General features: G+C 38.4%; 1 pseudogene; it reads left to right on the top strand.

The window, feature by feature from the left end:
- Positions 1-498: 498 nt before the first annotated feature.
- Positions 499-1,346, top strand: LOC119037009 (phosphatidylinositol N-acetylglucosaminyltransferase subunit Y-like; annotated as a pseudogene).
- Positions 1,347-17,614: the final 16,268 nt, after the last annotated feature.

The raw sequence follows: 17,614 nt of genomic DNA, 5'->3' as shown, positions 1-17,614 counted from the left end.
TATAGATGCAGTAAAGAATTACAGATCAGCAAGCCTGTTAGGTAGTAAGTAAAGCTTATTAGTGATACCTTCTCATGGAAGAGAACGGTCTAGCTGAGGTGGGTGAGAAAGCATAGGCATTAGGTCTCTTGGTCCTGAGAACTTATATAATTTGTGGGGTAGGGTAAGAGAATTACACATGGATTTGGTGGGAGAAAGTGAAACATTATCTTCCAAGGGAGGGCACCTAAGCAAAAGCATGGGTGGAGTTCTGTTAACTCAGATTTTTATCTTGCTCCAGACTGCTTCATGTTATCCTGTTAAAAACAGATACTGGCAGATAATCAAAGTTATTTATGACCTTTTTCTGCAAGTATTCTGCAAGGGGATCTCTGGATCCCCTTCCACCCCTCCTCCTTCTAAACTTCTACCTAACAATGAGAGTTGAGAACAGTCTCTCTAATTATTGATGTAATTCCTAATATGATACCTCCAGGCATCTAGGATGACACAACAAAATATGAAGGAAGAAAATATGAAGCAGCACTAAGCCATAATTAACAACAACAAACACGACTGAATTTTCTTAACACCATCTACCTTTTTAAAAGTCAGGATGTCAGGTAAGAAGTGGGGGAGAAGGATGTTTCTGTCCCTTCCTACCTTGACTGTCCTTATTCCATGGTCTCTTTACTCAGCCACTGTGGGAGAAAATTTACCACAGGGCTGCACTAGCACAGCCAGGCTGTGCTTTTACAGTCTGCTCTAGCCCATTACCATAACTGTATATGTGTTGTTCCACCTTTGGACTTGGGTGGGTATTAAATTCTTCAGGCAGAGTTAATGCAACCAGTGCTAAGGTAGTGTATATATTAATGATGGACTGCATGGAAATACTAGAAAACTAATTGGGGAACTCAAGAGTTAAAGATTTTAGTTTCAGTCATAGTTGATAGGCTAAATGATTAATGCATGTAGAAAGCTGTTATCCCAGGAATTGATATTTATGACCAGTGATTCCAGGAGTTCAACAAATAATTCAACCTTTGTGCCGAAGGAGGTCTGTGAGCAATGGAGATGGTATTTGAGCCATTGTGTTCCAGGGAGGGAATGCCTAGTGATGCAGATAAACAGATATTACCAGCAGGACTACAACTCCTATCCAATTAAACTTTTTTCCAAACCCCTTACCTACCCTTTCTTCTCCTTGTAAAAAGGTTGGCTTAAGATGAGATGTTAAGACAGTTTTTTAGAGTACATACTCGCCATCCTCTTAGATCACCAGCATCTAAATAAAGCACCTATAAAGATTCAATCCTAACCAGAGGATCGTGGTTCAATTCCCAGTCAGGGCACATTCCTGGGTTGCAAGCCAGTTCCCTGCAGGCCAGTTCCCAGCAGAGGATGCACTAGAGGCAACCATACATTGATATTTCTCTCCCTCTCTCGTCCCCTCTAAAGTAAATAAATAAATAAAATTTTTAAAAAAAGATTCAATCCTTGTCTCTACTTACTGGTTCTGGTAGTGACAGGCAGCACAAATGCTGCCTCTTCCAGTTTCACCACTTAATTCTCAGGAAAAAAAAATGTGTAACCTTGCTTATGTCAGAGGCTTAGGACTATGGGAGACTTAAACTGCAAAAGCTTCTTTTATTGTACTTTAGTTTTGCCCTTGTTTTTTTTTTTAAGGTTCTAATTTATAACTGTTGTACCAGGAGAAATATTTCAACAAAGTGTCTTCTTGTAAGAAATGAACAACCTCAACCATCATCTCATTATTTTATTTCTTATCCCTTTTACCTGCAAGTTACAATTTGAAATTTCATGTTTCTTTTATATTCAAAGTCCTTGGTAAAGTCACATATGTAACTTAAATAGTTCCAAATGAGCTATGTTGGATTATGTATAGAGAAATACATTTGAACTAGCGTGACCTAAACCTGTAATAAAATGGAAATGTCATGGACTTGGAAAAAAGATATAATATTTATGTAGTAAAAAGTACTCAACATTATAAAGAGAAATTTTGAAATGCCTAGATAAATGTAAAGATATCACATGCTTATGGATTAAAAGACTACTGTTAAGATGAGAATGCCCCCCCAAATTGATTTACAAATTCAACATGATCCCTATCAAAATCCTGGCTGCTTTTCTTTTTCTCAGAAATTACCAAACCATACCAAAATACATATGGAAATTTCAGGAACCAAGAATTGCCAAAATAATCTTGAAAAAGAAGAACAAAGTTGGAAAACACTCATAGTTTCCAATTTTAAATCTTCTACAAAGTAATCAAGACTATGTGGTATTGGAATACAGTTATATATATATATAAAACCATGGAAAATAATTAAGAGTTCAGAAATAAACCCTTACATTTATGGTCAATTGGTTTTTTTTTTTTTTTACAAGGATGGCAAGAAAATTAAATGAGGAAAGTCTTTTCAACAAATGATGCTAGGACTAGATATCCACAGGTAAATGAACAGGGTTAGCCCCCTACCTCATACCACATACAAGAATTAACTCAAATGTATCACAGATCTAAATGTAAGAGCTAAAACTATGCAACTCTTATAAGAAAACATAGCAGTAAATCTTGACCTTGAATTAGACAATGGTTTCTTAGATATGATTTCAAAAGCACAAGCAACAAAAATTAGATAGACTTCATCAAAATGAAAACCTTTCATTATTCAAAGTACATCATCAAGAAAGTTAAAAGACAATCCATAAAATGGGAGAAACTACAGGGCCTGGCACAAATAATGCCCCTTTTGTATCACGAAATCATAAACATGTAATTCTGTAACATAACAATATCACACTCAAGCACACCACACGACACTTTAGGTGAAATGTTCAAGTTAAAACTATAAGTTGTTACACCCATATTATTACCATACCAACCACACTCAAGCAGATGTTACCTCTGCCAGACCCTGTATTTGCAAATCACAAAATATGAAGGAAGGACTATTTCATAAGGAACTTGTACCCGGAATATATAACTAATCTTTACTATTCAACAACAAAAAGACAAATAACCCAATTTTAAGATGTGGTAAATATTTGTATGGTCATCTCCCCAAAGAAGATGTCTAGCTGGTTTCTGTTTTGATAAGAACTAGGCCTACATGGTTATCTGCTTCCAGCAGATGGACAGAAGGAGTGTCCATTTTGAATATGTCCAGACCTGCCTGTTCTCCATAGCAAGGCATGCCTTCAAGGGAAACTCTTTTACCAGACCCTAGCCATCTTAAGTTTTACCAAAGCCTAAGTGACGTGGAGAAAAAGAACAGGTCCTTCCTGTCCACAGGCTAAGATGGGAAGTGGGGAAGAGAAACTCAGAAGCACTTGTGAACAACACAGGCCAAGGACACAAGCTCATCAAAAGACTGGGTCTTAATCGTAGGATCACAGACTGCTTAGCCTCCCCCATACCTTGCCATCACATCAGCAGGTCTCCTGTATAATAAACGGGTATTACAGCAAATATAACTGCAAGTCTCAGATCCCATTAAAGAAGGAGTCTCTCTAAAGAAACCTAAAGACAACAGGGAAATCAAAAACAAGGACACTAGAGGAAGTTTTAGTCTCTGATCCACAGCTGCAGCAAAGAATAATACAGCCTAACACCTAGCCAGATGAAAATAAAACCTCACACTAAAAGCCTATCTATCTCGGTTCCTTTTACCAAATGCATAATGTACAGTTTCAAAAAAAAAATTACAAGGCATACTAAAAAGCAAAAAATACAGTTTGAAAAAACAAAGCAAGCATCAGAACCAGACTCAGATATGGCACAGATTTTGGAATTATCAGACTGCAACGTTAAAATAACTATGATTATATGCTAAGGACTCTAACAGAAAAAGTGGTAGTGTGCAAGAACAGATTGGTGATGTAAGCAGAAAGAAGAAAGCTGAGAATCAGAAGGAAGTACCAGAAATTTAAAACATTGTAATAGAAATAAACAACGTCTTTGACAGGACTAATTACTAGACTGGTCATGAACGAAGGAAGAATCACTGAGCCTGCAGATATGTCAATGGAAACTTCCCAAACTGAAATAAAGAGAAAAAAGAATAAAAAGAGAAAAAAAGAATTGCCAAGAACTGTGGGACAATAAAAAAAAATACATGTAATGGGAATACCAGAAAAGAAGAAAAAGAGAAAAGAAACAGAGAAAATGTTTAAAATAATAATGGCTGAGAATTTTCTGAAATTAATGTCAGACAACGGACCACAGATACAGGGAGCCCAGAGAACACCAACCAGGTTAAACACTAAGAAAAAAAATATGTAGCTACATATAGAAAACTGAAAAATATCCAAGCTTCAGAAAATATTGAAGCCACAGAAAATCGGAGACAAAGAGAAAATCTTGAACGAAGCCAGAGAAGATATACAAATGGCCAACAGTATATGAAAGGATACCTAATATCATGAGTCATTAAAAACATGCAAATCTAAATCGAAGTATCCTACTTCACAGCCAAGGATGATTATAATAAAAAAAGAAATAAGCCCTGACTGGTGTAACTCAGTGGATTGAGCAAGGGCTGTGAACCAAGGGGTCGCCAGTTCGATTCCCAGTCGGGGCACATGCCTGGGTTGCAAGCCAGGTCCCCAGTGGGGGCCATGTAGGAGGCAGCCACACATTGATGTTTCTCTGACTCTCTCCCTCCCTTTCCCTGTCTAAAACTAAATAAAATCTTAAAAAAAAAAAGAAATGAAAAGGCTTCCAGTCAAGATTTCAGCGTAGGTAAACATGGTACTCAAAACCTCTCACAACCACATCAAAATAACAACTAAACTACAGAACAACCATCACTCAGAATAACCTGGAATCTAGCTGAACAGTAGCTTCTTCTTTATATCCTTAGTTATAAAGATATAAAGAAGTTATAAAGATAAAAAGAAAAAACTATACTGAGATTGGTAGGAGGGGCAAAGACATGGAAGGGGCTAGTCCCACACTCACGTATGGGGTTAAAAATCAAGAGAAATATTTCAGCTGTGGAGGTTGGCCCTGAGAAGCCAGGAACTTCAGACCCATACTAGCACCCCCAGCCCAAATTTTCAGTGCCAGGAAGAGAAGTCCCTATAACCTCTGGCTGTAAAAACCAGCAAAGAATGTGGCTGAGTGAGATGGAGGGCTCCTGGAGTTCCTCTGAAAGAACCCCTGCACTGACTTACTCAGGCTCATCTGCTCTGAGCTCCAGCACTGGTGCAGCAGCTCAAAAGACACCAGGGACATATGGGGAGGAACTAAACCACCTGGCTTCAGGGCAAGGGCTGCAGGAACAGCTTTTTCCCAGGCAGAGGAGCTGGTAGAGGCCATTGTTCCTTTGCAGAGCCCTCCCTGCAACAAGCCAGCAAGCAGGTGCTGTATCTGAGTACCCATCAACTGGCCATCACTGTTCACCCCACACTGGTGATTCCCTAGGACCCCCACACCCACCCAACTTGTGAGCTCGCCCAAGCTGTTTCCAGTGGCTCCTCCATACAAGCTATCTCTCTTGCCTCATGCTTCAGATTTTCCTAAAATCTCTCAAACAACCAGCAGCTGGCCTTTGTGTACCTCTTTCTAGGTGGTCCTAGGGCTGGCACAAGCAGCAGCCAGCCTCAGTTCATAGCTTGGCCTCTTCCAGGTACCTCCAAAACCAGCAGAAGTAGCAGCCATGTAGCAAATTGCCTCTCAGCTTATACCAGCTGTTCTCAGGCAGGGCACAGGCAGTGGATGATCTTGGCCGGCACCTTCCATTGGGCCCCAAAACATGAACACTGGGTGAACAGCTTCAGACCATGCCCCATTACAACTTAACCATTTCCACAAGAAACAAGGTCAAGTAATGGACTTGGTGGACACCAAAACCCCACTGAAGGAACCCTGCTCCATGGGTTCAGCCCCTGCACTGAAACTTCTCCACTGTAGTCGCTGCTGGTCCTTGCAGACCATCATCCTTGCAGACAATAGACCTGGGGGCTCAATACCTCCCAGTGATGTGCCAACAGCACTCAAGGCTCAATTATAATGGGAGGGTGCACACAGACCACATGGTGGGTGCAGCTGGAGTACCTGGCTCAGTGCCTGGGGAGACTGTGCTACTGGACCCTACAGGACACCTACTACAAAAGGCCACTCCACCATGATAGGGAAACACAGAAGCTCTATCTAACATATCTAATACATCCCTCTGGGACACCTTCAAGTGTACCAACATTCACATCATGGGGGTGCTGAAAGGAAAAGAGAGAGAACAAGTTGTTTAAAACCTATTTCAGCCCTGGCTGGCATAGTTCAGTGGATTGAGTGTGGGCCTGGGAACCAGAGTATTGAGGTTCAATTCCCAGTCAGGGCAGGTGCCTGGGTTGCAGGCCAGTTCCCAGTGGGGGATGCATGAGGGGCAGCCATACATTGATGTTTCCCTCCCACTCTTTCTCCTTCCCTTCCCCTCTCTCAAAAAATATATAAATAAAATATATATTTTTTAAAAACCTATTTCAAAGAGTAATGAAAAAAAACTTCCCTAACCTGGAGAAGGAAATAGACATACAAGTCCAGGAAGCACAGAAAGTACCAAACAAGATGAACCCAAAAAGACCCACACAAAAATATACCATAATTAAAATGCAAAAGGTTAAAGAGGAAGAGAATCTTAGAAGTGGCAAGAAAAAAGCAGTTACTTGCCTAAAAGAGAGCTACCATAAGGCTTTCAGCTGATCTCTCAACAGAAGCCTTGCAGGCCAGAAGGGACTGGCAAGAAATATTCAGAGTGATGAAAAGCATGGAGCTACAACCAAGAGTACTGTAGCCAGCCAAGCTATGATATAAAATCAAAAGAGAGATAAAGTGATTCCCAGGCAAGAAAAGCTAAAGGAGTTCATCACCACAAAACCAGTATTACTAGAAATGTTAAAGGGTCTTTTAAGAAGAAGAAAAGAAGACAAAAATATAAATAATAAAATGGCAATAAATACATATCTATCAACAATTACTTTAAATGCAAATGCACTAAATGATCCAATCAAAAGACATACAGTGACTGAACAGACAATAAAACTAGACCATTGACTATCCTGTCTACAGAGATCCACTTCAAATCAAAAAACACACATAGACTGAAAGAAAAGAGATAGGAAAAGATAGTAATGAAAATGAAAACAAACAAATAGAAAGCTGGGGTAGCAAAATTTATATCAGACTAAATTGACTTTAGAACAAAGACTATAACAAGAGACAAAAGTTCCCAGCAACTCTGCTTCTGAGTTTTTATCCGAAGAAACCCAAAACACTAAGTCAAAAAGACATACACAGCCATATGTTTATTACAGCATTATTTACAAAATCCAAGATATGGAAGCAACCTAAGTGTCCATCAATAGATGATTGGATAAAAAAGATGTGCATAAATACAATGGAATTTGACTCAGCCACAAAGAAGGATGAAATCTTGCCATCTGCAACAACATGGATGGACCTAGAGGGTATTATGCTAAGTGGAATAAGTCAGACAGAGACAAATGCTAAATGATTTTACTTATATGTGGAATCTCAAAAACCAAATAAACAAACAAGCAGAACATACACAGACCCACCAATGCAGAGAATATTTTGACAGTTGCTGGTGGGTGGAGTAGGGAGTTAAAAAGTAAAGAGATTTAGAAATATGAAGTGGTTGTTACAGAATAGTCACATAAATGTAAAATACAGCGTAAGGAATATAGTCAAAAACATGGTAATTACTATACATAATGTCTGATGGGTACTAGATTTATCAGGGTGATCACTTCATTAGTTATATAAATGTCTAAGCATGGGGGCCATACACCTGAAACTAATTTCACATTGTACATAAACTGTTAATTTAAACATTAAAAATACACAAATAAGTGAATAATTATAAATGTTGGTGAGTACGTGGGAGAAATTAGACCCCTCATATGTTCCTGGTGGATATGTAAAATGGTGCAGCTAATGTAGAAAAAAAGAGGAATGCCTACCTTTTGCAACAGCATGGGTGGAACTGGAGACTATTATGCTAAGTGAAATAAGCCAGTCGGTGAAAGACAAATACCATATGATCTCACTTATAAGAGGATTCTAATGAACAAAATAAACTAAGGAGCAAAATAGAACCAGAGGCGTAGAATCATGGAGTAGACTGACAATAGTAAAAGGGGAAGAGGGAGGTGGGGGCTGTTTGAAAGAGTGCAAAGGGATTAATCAAAGAACATGTATGAAGGACCCATGAACATGGACAAAGATGTGGAAGTTGATATGGAAGTGAGGGGTGGGCTGGGTGGAAAGGGTTGAAGGGGGAAAATTGGGACAACTATAACAGCATAAACAATAATAAAAATATATACACATATAAAAAAGAAAAGTTTGGCAGCATCTCCTCAAAGATTTCCTCAAAAAGTTAAATAGAAGGCCCTGGCTGGTGTAGCTCAGTGGATTGAGCGCGGGCCTGAGAACCAGACAATCGAAGTTCGATTCCCAGTCAGGGCACATACCAGGTTGCAGGCCGGTTCCCTGCAGGCCAGTTCCCAGCAGGGGACGCACGAAGGCAACCATACATTGAAAAAAAAAAAAAGTTAAATACAGAGTTACAATATGTACCTTGCTGGCAATTCCACTCCTAGGTATATACCCAAGAGAATGGAAAACATATGTCCACACAGAAACTTATATGCAAATATTCACAGCAGTTTATATTCAAATATTCACAGCAGTTTATATTCATAATGGCAAAAAAATGATTTTAAAAAATCCAAATGTCTATCCAATTAATGAATAAACAAAACATGATATAGCCATATGATGGAATATTATTCACTATAAAAAGGAATAAGGTACTGATATATGCTATAACATAGATGAACCTCAAAAACATGCTAAGTGAAAAAAGCCAGACGCAAAACACATATTGTATGATAATATTTACATGAGATACCTAAAATAGGCAAATCCATGAAGACAATAGATTACTGGTTGCTGGGAGCTGAAAAAAGGAGGGAATTGAGAGTAAATGATCCTGGGTATGAAGTTTATGCGCAAAGAAGATATTCTGAAACTTGATTGTGGAAATGGATATACAACTTTGTGAATGTACTAAAAACCACTATAAATTTGATGTAGTCCCATTTGTTCCTTTGTTTCCCTTTTGCCCTAAGAGTTATGTCGGCAAAGATATTGCTGTGCTAGATGTCCGAGATTTTACTGCCTATATTTTCTTCTAGGATTTTTATGGTTTCATGACTTACATTTAAGTCTTTTACCCATTTTATGTTTATTCTTGTGAATGGGGTAAGCTGGTGGTCTAGTTTCTTTTTTTTTTTTGTATGCACTAGTCCAATTTCCCCAGCACCATGTACTGAAGAGACTATTTTTACTCCATTGTATGCTTTTGCCTCCTTTATCAAATATTAATTAACCATAAAAGTGAGGGTTTATTTCTGCGCTTCCTATTCTATTCCATTGATCTATATGACTGTTCTTATGCCAGTACCAGGCTGTTTAGATTACAATGGCTTTGTAGTATAGTTTGATATCCACTATTGTAATTCTTCCTACTTTATTCTTCTTTCTCAAGATTGCCGAGGCTATTCAGGATTTTTGTTGTTCCATATAATTTTTGGAATTTTTTCCTGTACCTGTCAAATATGCCATTGGTATTTTAACAGGAATTGCATTGAATCTATAAACTGTTAAACCATCAACAAAATGCAAAGGAGATCCACTGTACTGGAGAACATATTTGCCAGTGATACATCTGATAAGGGTTAATATCCAAAATACACAAAGAATTTATACAACTCAACATCAGGAAGACAAACAATCCAATTAAGAAATGGGCAAAGGACCTGAACAGACACTTTCCCAAAGAGGACATACAAATGACCAATAGATGAAAAAAAAAAGCTCAATATCACTGATCATCACAGAGATGCAAATTAAAACTACAATGAGGTATCACTTCACACTGCCCAGAATGGCTACCATCAATAAATCAACAAACAAGTGCTGGTGAGGATACGAAAAAAGGGAATCTTAGTGCACTGCTGGTGGAGTGCAGACTGGTGCAGCCATTGTGGAAAACGTGAAGTTTTCTCAAAAAATTCAAAATAGAACTGCCATTCCACTCAGTAATCCCACTTCTGGATATATATCCAAAGAATCCCAAGACAACGTTCAGAAAGAATATATGATCCCTATGTTCATAACAGTGTTATTTACAATACTCTAAATCTCAAAACAGCCTAAGTGCTCATTGGTAGATGAGTGGATAAAAAAGCCATGGTACATTTACATAATGGAATACTACATGGCCATAAAAAAGAAACAACTCTTACTTTTTGCAACAACATGGATGGATCTGGAGATTATTATGCTAAGCAAAATAAAGCAGTGAGAGAAAGAAAAATACCATATGATGTCACTCATATGTGGAGTCTAATGAACAAAATAAACTGACAAACAAAATGTGACCAGAAGCATGGATACATGGAACAGACTGATAGATCTCAGAGGGGAAGTGGTTGGGGGGCAGACTAGAAGTGATTAGCCAAAGAACATATATGATATATGCATAGCCCATGGACACAACAACAATGTAGTAAAGGCCAGGGGAAGGTGAGGCCTGGGTGGAGGGGGGCAAAATGGGGAATATTTTTAATGGTGTCAACAATAAAAAAAGTAAACCACTCTAAAATATATCATTTTAAAGGATGGACTTTATGGTGTATAAATTGTATCTCAATAAAACTGTTACTTAAGGAAATAAAAAATAAATTCAAAGTAACTATATATATACAAGTAGTAACAACTACGTAAACAAGGATAAGAATAAGCAGAACTCTTCCTCAAGTAGTTTTCCTATTGTGATATGAAAAGAACTGGCAGAAATTCTATAAATGTTTCTTAGATGTTACTAAGGCAAGGGGCCCGTTTAGTGGTCTTCATGATATTTAAGAACAATTACCTTGAACTAATGAGTTTATACTAGAATTTGTATAATTAATTCTATCACTTATTGCAATAACTATTAATAAAAGCATTTACCAACCAACATGAAAATACAATATGGCCATATTTTGGTCTCTACCTATATATCTATTAAAATTGTAAATGCAAAAACTGATAAAGAATGGCAAATTTTTGGATTAAAAAGTGCTTGGGAAAAGAAAAGTCCTCCTCCCCAATGGCTATTTATAAAATATTTGACATTTGAGTCATTGCACAACACTTGTGGAGCAAAATACACAAGAAATTCTCATTCCCAAAAGTCACAGATTCAAAGCAAGGAAAAACTTAGAATACCCTGAACTTTGGCCAACCATGGCAAAATAACTTCACTGAAACAGCTGCAAATAAATTAAAACTAAAACTAAGCTAAACTAGACTTCAAATTAGTCAACTGATACTTTATAGAAATCTTCACAAGCAGTTCGAATCCATTCAACCATACAAACTGTTGTAAACTTCACACATAATGAAAAGAAACAAAATTTTAGTAAATTGACAGATTTGGTAGATTTCAGCAAATCGATCACTGTGAACTGAAATTCAGACAACTGGCTTTCCTTACTTCCCATCCCAGAGCATGGGAGTCCTTGGTCTTCACATTTAGCCCTTCCATCTGTTCTAGGTCCCAGCCATCCCCTTCTGCTTTTTCTGGCCTTTGCTCTGTGTGAGACAATCTGGCGTGTCCTTTTTCTCTCCTAGAGCCTGTAAAAGAACGGAAGTCCTTCAGAGCCTGGAAAACATACTAGTTCTTGGAAGATCCCAACTCAAGCAGTGTTGGACTCTGGCCATTTCTTAATAGTCCTGTTCACTTTCTCCAGGGCTGGGCCATACTGAAGAGCTCTAATGACTTGTGGCTCCTTGCGAGCATTTTAAAGAGGGACCAAGGCTTGGAGCAGTCTGAAACGAAGCACTGCTGCTTCCAGTGCTGCCTCCTGCACTAAGGAAGCACAAACGAAACACAGAGCCAGCGAGAATCCTCAGCCTCCCATCCTGCCCTTCGGGATCCTGTTCATAGGGCAGGTCTTTTGGGTCACCTTTCCTTTCCTGTGTGCCCCATCCCCACATTGACCTGATCTTCCCTGCCCCTAGTGAATTTGCACTGTGGACCTATCTCCCAGTCTTCCCTGTTCTGAAACCTCTATTTCATGGTGAAAAAGCCTTAAACTCTTCAGCCCCTTTATATACCTCCAGTCCTTCACTTCTGCCTCAGTGTTGTCATGAAATGACTTCCTCTCTTTTTCTCAGTTAATTTAGTGTAGCTGTACTTATATTATTTGTTCTCTCACCAGCATTCTCCACTCCATGAGTCCTCTAAGCCAATGAGCCCGCCAGCCATCATTTCTCTCGATAGTGTCTCCACTTTTTTAACACTTTCCTCAAGATCCCTAACATATGTCTTCCATCTGCCCCATTTTCCACAAAAATCCCAACTCCTCCTCAGAGAGAGGGAATCACCAGATATGGAGGCACCAAATTCCTGCCCCGTCCACGTCCCTCCCACACTGCCCTCTCACACCCTCTTCACACTTATCTGCATCTGCACTCATCTTCCCTTTCAGTCTTGAAGGAGGTATTGCCTCTTTTCTGTTAAAGACCAATCCCTTCTTGTAAACCTGGTTAAGTCTTCAGTCCTTCTTCTCCTCTCTGGGACCCTACTCCACTAGCCATTCCCTGTCTGTTATCTCTGGTGTTAAACATGGTACTACTTCTTTCTTCCAAGCGACTCTCCCTCATTCCTCCCACTCCCCACTCCTCCTCCCAGCCTCTTCTTACCTATCTTCTCTCTCTTTTCTTACTGCACTCAGTAGTGGTCCTTGATTCTGCTGTCTCACTAACATCCTTTCTTAATTCTGGAACAGCCCCTTCACATCAGTCACTCACTTAACAAATACTGATTGAACATCACCTATGAGCAGGCCCTGTTTATACGTGCTTCGACGGTGAACAAGCTAAACTTACTGTTTAGTGGAGTACATAGACATTTAATCAAATACACATCAGAAACTTGCAACTGTGATAACTGCCACAAAGGAGAAGTACCAGGTACTATGAGAACCCATCACATGAAGATTTGACCTAGTCAGAGAGGTCAGGGAAGGTGTCTGTGATGGAGTGGTGGTTCAGCTGGGACCTGAAGGGTAAAGGAAAGGTCACTTAACAGAAGAAAGGACCAACTATGACCTGCGGAAGAGGACTAGTTTATGCAATATCATGTTTAACAATCAGAATGAATGGGAGCTGCCATCTTCTTAAATAATCATGACTTCTGCTCTCAAGATTGATCTGGATGGGCTCAGGCATCAACCCAGGTCATCTGGAGGCTTTCCTCGGGACTTTTGAATTTGCTGGTATTGTTATAAGGCTTATCTAACTGTTTTTTAATTAAATACATATACAAATACATATTGGTTCTAAAAGTAATTTAAAACATCAGGAGGAAGAAAAAACAAATCTTCCAGAGGTATTCCAAAGAATATAGTACATATTACATAATAAAATATATTATACACTCTCCCTCCAGGCGCTTGAGCTTAGTTTAGCCTCCCCCTACCTGAGTATCAGACTTAATGACTTAATTCCAAAAAACAGAATATGGAAAGAGAAAAAATGTAGCTTTACAGAGGGAGGACCTGGCAGGCACAACCTTAACCAAGTGATCAAAGTTAGCATCATCATAACGGTTTACGTGAATATCATGGACCTCGTGATATGATGTGATGAGAAGGGCAGTTCACCTCTGTGGCACTCCTTCTTCCTAGTCGAAGGGACATTCCACAAATGTGTGGCCACTACTCTTCAAAGCTGTCAAAGTCGTGGAAAAACAGGAAAAGGTAGAGAAACTGTCACAGACTAGAGGAGACTAACTAAACACGACTAAACGCAATGTGGTACCCTGGACTGAATCCCGGGATAGAAAAAAGACATTAGTGAAAAAACTGGAGGAATTAGAACAAAGTGTACTTAATAGCAATGTAGCAAAGTTAACCTCTTATTTTTGACAGATGTACCATAATTATTTAAGATGTTATCATTAAAGGTACCTAGGTGAAGGATATATGGGAATCTCCATATCACCTTTGCAACTTTTCTATAAATCTAAAATTACTCCAGAGTAAAAATGTAAAACATGAGTAGAAGAGAATGAACCAAAATAAAATAAAATGAAAAACAGAAACTAGAGATACAGAGAAAGTCTTGACAGTATTTGAGTTTCTGGTTCCATTTGCCAGCCATCTCCCATGTTTGGTAATCTAGACGAGTGATTTTCGATCTTTTTCATCTTGTGGCACACATAAACTACTTACTTAAATTCTGTGGCATACCCAAAAATATTTTTTTTCCTGATCTGAAAAAATATGTATAATTTTGATTCATTCACACCAGATGGCCATTGCTTTGTTGGCTAGTGTCATTTTTTTAAAAATTGACAGTCTAAGGGAAAAGAAGTCAATGACCCTGACTGAATAGTCAGGTATTGCAAGTTTTAAAATTTTCTGCAGCACTCATTGGAAATTGCTAAGCTGCTGATCTAGACTAACAAAATCTATCTACCTTCTCTTGCAAATTAACTCAACTAGGTCTCTTTTATACACTGTCGCTACTGTTTTACCAGCATCTTCTCCTTTTCTCACTGTGGCCTGGTTTCTTTTCTTTCTTTTTTTTTTCTTTCTTTCTTTCTCTTCTTCTCCTCCTCCTCCTCCCTCCTTCCCTCCCTTTCTTCCTCTTCTTCTCTCTCTCTTTCTCTTAGCACATTTCACTTTTACAATATAGTATTATCAACTATAGTTACCAGGTTATATATTAGACCCTCAAATATTATTCATCCTATAACTGAAAGTTTGCTCTACCCCCACCATTTTTTAAACCAATCCCTCCTCATTTTCTCCATTTTCCTGGCCGTGGCAACTACCGTTCTATTCTCTGTTTCTATGAGCTTGACTCTTTTTTTTAAAGATTTCATGGTGAGTGATACTGGGCAGTATATGGCTTATTTCACTTAGCACAGTGTCCTCCAGATTTGTCCATGTTGTCACAAATGGCGGATTTCCATCTTTTTGAAGGTTGAATAATATTCGTATATACATATATATGTATATATGACACATTTTATTTATCCATTCATCTTTCAACAAATGCAAGTTGTTTCCATGCCTTGGCTCTTTTGAATAATGATGCAATGAGCATGGGGTGCAGATTATCTCTTCAAGATAGTGATTTCTTTTTTTTTTGCAGGGGGGGATATATACCTATACCTAGAAGTGGGAATGATAGATTAAATAGTAGTTCTATTTTTAATTTCTTGAGTAATCTCCACATTGTTTTTCATAGTGACTATACCAGTTTACATTCCCAACAGCAATGTACAGGGGTTCACTGTTTCTCTACATCCTCACCAGCATTCATCTCATGTTTTTTAATATATAATGCACCTCCTAACAGGTACAATGATAACTCATTGTGATTTTGATTTGTATTTCTCTGATGATTAATGATGTTGAACACCTTTTCATGTACCTGTTGGCCATTTACATATCTTTGGAAAACTATGTATTAAAGTCCTTTGCCCATTTTTTTCATTGGATTATTTGTTATTGTGTTGTTGTTGTTGTTGTTGTTGTTATTGCTGCTACTGAGTTGTATGAGTTCCTTGTACATCTTGAATATTAACCTATTATAAGATATGTGATTTACAAATATTTTCTCCCATTCCATAGCTTCTCTTTCTTTGTTTCTTTTGCCGTACAGGAACTTTTTAGTTTGATATAGTCCCATTTGTCTATTTTTGCTTTTGTTTCCTTTGCTTTCTGTGTCAAATGTAAAAAAAATTGATTGCCAAGACCAATATCCAGGAGCTGACTCCATTCAACTGAAGTTCTTCCAGGTTTAGTTTCAGGTCTTATGTTCAAGTCTTTACTCTATTTTGAGTTGACTTTTGTGTAAGGTGTAAGATAGTAGTCCAGTTTCAGTCTTTTGCATGTGGATATCCAGTTTTCCCAACACCATTTATTGAAAAAAAAAAACTATCATTTCCTCATTGTATATTCTTAGCTCCTTTGTTGAATATTAATTAATACGCATGGGCTTATTTCTGGACTCTCCATTCTCTTCCATTTTGTCTGTTTTTATGCCATTTCAATACTGTACTATAACTTCAAAATATAGCTTGAAATCAGGAATGTGATTCCCCCAGCTGTATTCTTCTTTTTCTCCTCTCTTTTGATCCCCAAGATCATCAGCAATATCCTTTCCCAAATCCAATGGAGACCTATGAGACCTCATCTTACTGACGTATTTTTTACTCTGTTGGCAACTCTCATTTTAGTAGCTATTTCTCTCTTTTTTTTGTATTTTAACATTTTTTTTATTTTTTAAATTAATTTATTTTTAAAATTATTTTTCAACTACAGTATTCTTTCTTTTACTCCCTTCCCAACCCACTCCCTCCTGTGCCCCTCACCTCCCTCCCCTTTCCACCCTTAGTAGCTATTTCTTTATGTGGCTTCTATGATAACAAATTGGACTCCACTCTCTTCTTCAGTTCTTACTTTGTTGCCTGCTTCTTCCCAACCTCCTTCAGAGCTCTTCTTTTGTTACTACTCCTTAAAGACTGCCCAGACCCTCTTCTTACTACATGTTCTCCCTAAGTGACCACATCCATTCTCATGGCTCCACTTAACCACCGATCAGTAATTATCAGTTACCTATCACAACTGCAGAATATCTATCCCCAGCTAAATTGTCTTTTCTGCTTTCCAAATTTTATACTCGGTCACTTACTAGATATCTTCATTTGGATATGTCACATACATGTTAAACTTACCATGTCCAAAAACAAATTCGTTATCTTCTTTTTCTCCTTGAAAATTATTTCTCCTTTGTTTCCCCAACTTTATGAGTAACATCACTAATGTACAGCCCAGGAACATGGAAGACATCTTAGAATCCTCTCATGTCACCATTCCTCACTTCTAGTCAGCCACCAAGTATTGTAGTTTTATCTACCACTCCTCTTTTCTAACCCTATTAACACTAAGTTTAGATCCTTAATATAAGCTGGGCAACTGAAACTGACTCCTACCTGAATTCCTTTGCTCTTCAATATTGCAGTCAAAATGACATCAGTATCACATAGCTTGATCATTGTGCTTCCCTCGTTAAATAAATCTTTCAATGGTTCCTCAGAGTCTGGGCCCTTTGCTTGATATATAATATCCTCTATGATTTGGCCTTATTTACCTTTCCTGCATCCTCCTTTCACACTGGCCTGTATGCCCTACACTCCAGATAAGTCAGTTTACTCAGGACCTATCACCACTATCACCTATGTACACACCAGCCTCCATGGTCAGAAGCCATTTTCCTTCATGCCCTTGATTTTGAACATGTTGCTGCTTATCCTGCCTGAAAGTCCTTTCTCCACTTTCTCCCTCTGCTACTCTTCTACTCATCCTTCAAGCTCAATTTCCAGTGTCATCTTCGCGACACCATTTTCTAATGTCCCAACCCTGGACTGGGTTTGGAGTCTCCTCTATGCCCACAATCCCATGCTTTCCTCTATCATTACACTTCCCAGTGCTAATATGCATATCTGTATTC

Source organism: Artibeus jamaicensis, unplaced genomic scaffold (assembly GCF_021234435.1).
Source record: "Artibeus jamaicensis isolate MK-2021 breed Jamaican fruit bat unplaced genomic scaffold, CSHL_Jam_final contig_2962, whole genome shotgun sequence".
NCBI classification, from domain to species: domain Eukaryota; kingdom Metazoa; phylum Chordata; class Mammalia; order Chiroptera; family Phyllostomidae; genus Artibeus; species Artibeus jamaicensis.
This window is presented reverse-complemented; position numbering and strand designations above follow the sequence as displayed.